The sequence below is a fragment of the Pinus tabuliformis genome, chromosome 2_2, assembly GCF_031772625.1.
Source record: "Pinus tabuliformis cultivar Carrire ecotype Pingquan chromosome 2_2, CPIR1, whole genome shotgun sequence".
Classification (NCBI taxonomy): domain Eukaryota; kingdom Viridiplantae; phylum Streptophyta; class Pinopsida; order Pinales; family Pinaceae; genus Pinus; species Pinus tabuliformis.
This window is the reverse complement of record NC_142300.1, coordinates 928741543-928746582: the sequence shown is the minus strand read 5'-3', so window position 1 is coordinate 928746582 and position 5040 is coordinate 928741543. Positions and strand designations below refer to the sequence as shown.

The 5040-nt window shown below is 38.0% G+C and overlaps 1 pseudogene; it reads right to left on the bottom strand.

Moving 5' to 3' along the window:
• Window positions 1–392: 392 nt before the first annotated feature.
• LOC149196161 (uncharacterized) lies at window positions 393–4661 on the bottom strand (annotated as a pseudogene).
• Window positions 4662–5040: the final 379 nt, after the last annotated feature.

Genomic DNA, 5040 nt, shown 5'->3' with positions numbered 1-5040 from the left:
CACGTATTGACTGATACGGGGGAAACGAAAGAAAAAATAGCATTTCAACTTATTTTCATTGACCAATTAGAGTTGCCCCCCAAAACCTATAACTCCCTCAGAAGAGCCAATATACATACATTATTGGACCTCTTAAATTACAGTCGAGAAGATCTAATGAGAATTGAACACTTCGGGAAGGAATCTATCGAACAGGTATTGGAAGTTCTACAAAAACGTTTTGCAATTGATCCACCCAGGAATTAGTTTCGGGTTCATAAAATGGTTGGTTTCATTTCATCTCTTCATTTCCTTTACCCAAGTTCTTTTGGAGAGTCATGAGAATCTTTGACATATCTCTCTTTCGTGGAATATTCGAAAGAAATATCTGACAAGATGGGTATATCTAGGGAGATATAATTTGTCTTAAAGCAACTACTCCCTAGATATATGAATAAAAAAATTGAAATATTTTTATATTCGACAGTTGGATCAAATTGGATTGGAAAAGACCTAAAGTTAAAGATTCATCAATAGGCAACGCTGCCCCAATACCTAACCAAAGGGCTACTGCAATACCGATCAAGGATACTGTTGTAGCTATTAGACGACGAAATGGATTCTGAAATTGATTCACATTCTCTAGAAAAGGCACCGTCAATGATCCCGCGGGTACTGAGCCCATTAAAAGGACACCTAATAATTTGTTAGGTACTTTACGAAGTATTTGGAATACAGGGAAAAAATACCATTCGGGCAATATCTCCAAAGGAGTTGCAAATGGATTTGCTGGTTCACCAATTATTGATGGTTCTAGAACCGCTAAACCTATTGTACATGCAATAGTACCTAAAATTACTACTGGAAAAATATATGAAAGATCATTGGGCCAAGCGGGCTCTCCATAATAATTATGTCCCATACCTTTAGCTAATTTAGCCCTTAATACAGGATCATTTAGGTCAGGTTTCTTTGTTATTGGGATAAGTAGATCTTTATGGATCTATCCCCCGAAAGAACTGGACATGCCAATTTTTATCATCCGGCTCGAACAATAACTGGAGGAAGTATATATCACTTATTTTTTCCCGTGATGGAAGACGAATTGGAAAAATAGGAACTAATAATGTCTATGATCATCCATCATTGGTCATTTTATTATTCCAGTTAAATGCTCATGACCCAAGTAATCTCACAAATTCGATCATGATCGATATGCCTTTTGGACCATCTTAGTCCTTGTAATTTGTGTTTATCACCACGAATAGACCTCAAAAGTTTTTTAGCATACAAGGTATTGACTTGTTATTGATCCGGCCTCTCTCCTTCCTTAGATCCCTTCTTTCACTCCAATAGTTTTCCCATCGAAATGGATGCAAGGGAAATGGATGCATTTTCACACTATGAAAAGGAGAAGTAAAGTCATATAGTCCAATTACTGAATATATGAAAATATTGTCCCATTGTCCGGATCTCACGGAGCCCTTCCTGATTCGGATTCGATCATAGAAAGAATTCTCTTGGAACGGAACAAACTGACCAATGCCTTTCCACCCAGGTGCTAAACTTCCTATTTCTGATAAGGAAATTGGGACAGAGACACATTTTATCAGAAATATTTATGTGGTAGATCGAAGAAAGTATCTGCATGGCCTAATCAATAGTTCAAGTCACACACTCCCATAATCCATCTTCTCCGTCTGAGAATCTACTCCAATTATTTGTTTGTATTGGATGAATAATAATCCAAAATCGAAAGGAGAAATCCGAGGACCATATTTTCTATGGATATTTCCATTTTTGAATAATAAATATTCCTGGCGATGATATATTACTGTCGTTATTCGGAACAATAAGTTATGAATAGTTATTTTCAATCTATCTTTCCTCTCTATAAAGGACCTGGAATACACTGCTTACGGATCATTAGAAAGTGCATTGGCATAAATACAGCAGTAAGAAGGGGTAATATGAAAGTGTGTAAACTATAAAAACGAGTCAAGGTAGATTGACCCACACTAACACTTCCGCGTAATAATTCTACCAGAGGAGATCCTATTACAGGAATAGCCTCAGGCACACCAGTCACAATTTTCACTGCCCAATAACCAATTTGATCCCAGGGCAAAGAATAACCAGTTACACCGAAGGATACGGTCAACACAGCCAAAATTACACCTGTGACCCAAGTTAATTCACGGGGTTTTTTGAATCCACCTGTGAGATAAACACGGAATACGTGCAGGATCATCATTAGAACCATCATACTTGCCGACCATCGATGAATTGATCGGATTAACCAACCAAAGTTAACTTCGGTCATTAGGTATTGAACAGAGGCAAAAGCTTCTGTAACGGTCGGACGATAGTAAAAAGTCATAGCAAAACCAGTAGCTACTTGTACTAAAAAACAAGTAAGTGTGATCCCCCCTAGACAATAAAATATATTGACATGAGGAGGAACATATTTACTGGTGATATCATCCGCAATCGCCTGAATCTCGAGACGCTCTTCGAACCGATCGTATACTTTATTGAGATAGGTAAACTGAAATTCCCCCTCTGAAAACCGTACATGAGAATTTCCCTTCATACGGCTTGAACAAGAACACGCAAATGCTTTTGGACACGAATAAATAAATTTTGGAAAAGAGATACTTGAGGGTTCGTTGCCTGACCGGCTGGAGAAATGAAGATCATTCGAAACAATCCAGCATTTCTATTAGAAGACTCTATAGTGCCAAAATTTCAAAAAGTGCCAAAATTTCAAAAAGTGCCAAAATTTCAAGTCGGCTCATCCCTATGATAAATCACTATAGGCCCTTTGAACGATCTTTTACCCTATTCGTGTGATCAGTTCCCTAGAAAAGAACTAATATAGACGATTTATAGGAATTATCTTGTCGAGATCTCAATAGATGAATCAATCCAAACCTCAGATTTCAATTAGACCCCGATGATTTTATCAAATCCCCAAAAGGTTCTCTGGGTAATAACCTTTTCATTTTCGCTCATTCGACGAAATATGCTAACTAAGAGAAATCAGATACTATATCATTCTTTGGTCATAATCAGCATAATTATGAGAGGGGATATTTCCTTCGATTTATTATAGGAAATACCTCTTTCAATTTCTTTATTGGAAGTCTGGTGACGAGGAAATGATAGGTACAAACCATAGTTCAGATCTTCCGGAACATATCTATGATAGACCTCGTGCTCTAGAGATTCAATATTCTAGAAATTAAATATCCAACGAGGTAGGACCATCTTGATGAAGATAACAGATCGGTCTTCTGTACTATAAATATGGATCGATTTCAACAAGTCGCACACCCATATTCCAAAAATCCTTAGAGAAAAGTAATTACACGATCAAACTATTGGAACAAGATAAGCTAAAAACTCAAAGCCACTATTTGGTCTGGGTTTGAATCCCTCAGTTCTTTTTTTTTCTTCAAGAGCTCACCAGGTGAATTTTGGAGTTCCTCAGCCCCAACTAACCGGAATCCCATCCAATAAAACGGAAGAATTATAAATCTCCAAGATAATAGATAGGAATACTGCAAATAGAGCCATTGCAAAACCCATAAGAGGAGTAGTTCCCCATCCAGGAGCTACTTTACCATATTCTGAATTAAGCGGTTTTAAGGTCGTTCCTACAAGGGTTTCTTTTGGCGTGGTTTTGGAAGTATCATCAATGGTCTGTGTAGCCATAGAAACTATTGTATTGGTTGAGATCTGTTAACTTTGTTATTATATGGTAAACATACCATGATATTGGGATCACCTAAATTTTCAGCCAGACCGGCACGAACCCGTCGATCTATTTCTTGTTGGAAGTATCCCTAATCCCACTGGTAACGAGTGGGACCGAATAATTCGATCGGAGTAGTTGCGGAGCCATACCACATGGTCCCAGCAACAATGAAAGCTGCAAAAAACATAGCAGCAATACTGCTGGATAGGACCGTTTCAATTTTCCCCATGCGTAATCCTACGTATAAACGTTGGGGAGGACGAACACTGAGATGGAATAGACCTGCTAATATACCCAAAATACCCGCTGCTATATGATGAGAAGCTATTCCGCCTGGAACAAAAGGATCAAAACCTTCAGCTCCCCATGCTGGATCCACTGGTTGTATTTTTCCAGTTAGTCCATAAGGATCAGACACCCATATCCCAGGACCATACAAACTCGTTACATGAAATGCTCCAAATCCGAAACAAGCTACTCCTGAGAGGAATAAATGAATTCCAAATACTTTTGGCAAATCTAAACAACGTTTTCCCGTACGTTCATCACAGAATATGTCCAGATCCCAATATACCCAATGCCAGATAGCTGCCAAAAAGCACAGGCCAGAAAACATGATATGTGCCCCGGACACACCTTCATAACTCCAAATACCGGGATTAATTACAGTTTCTCCGGTGATGTTCCATCAACTCCATGAATCCTTTATTCCCAAATGAGTCATAAAAGGTATAACGAACATACCTTGTCTCCACATTGGATCAAGAACAGGATCGGATGGATCAAAAACTGCTAATTCGTACAGAGTCATTGAACCAGCCCAACTAGCAACTAGAGTTGTATGCATTATATGTAAAGAAATTAACCGTCCAGGATCATTCAATACGACGATATGAACGCGATACCAAGGCAAACCCATGCAAACACCCCTTTATCGGAAAAAGTAGACACTATGTAACTTTCTCACATTGGATTGGAAGAGATCATGTTATCAAGCTAGACCCGGATCATCTCGAAAGTGAACATCTATTCACTTGGACATTGCTAATGATGGAACAGGTTTGAAACAATTTTGTTCATACATAATAGCAGGGAGAGGCAAAGATATTTTATCGTTTGTATGTACCAATACACAATGTAGGGATTGGTCCCATTTATATTGATAAAAAAAGAGGAAAGAAACGAGATATTCTAATCCTTCCATTCGTTCATGAACGATACCTTTGCAATTTATGGACTAAGTCAGATATAATTTTTGATGAAAAAATATCATTTTTCTACTAAAGAGTGGAGCTATTATT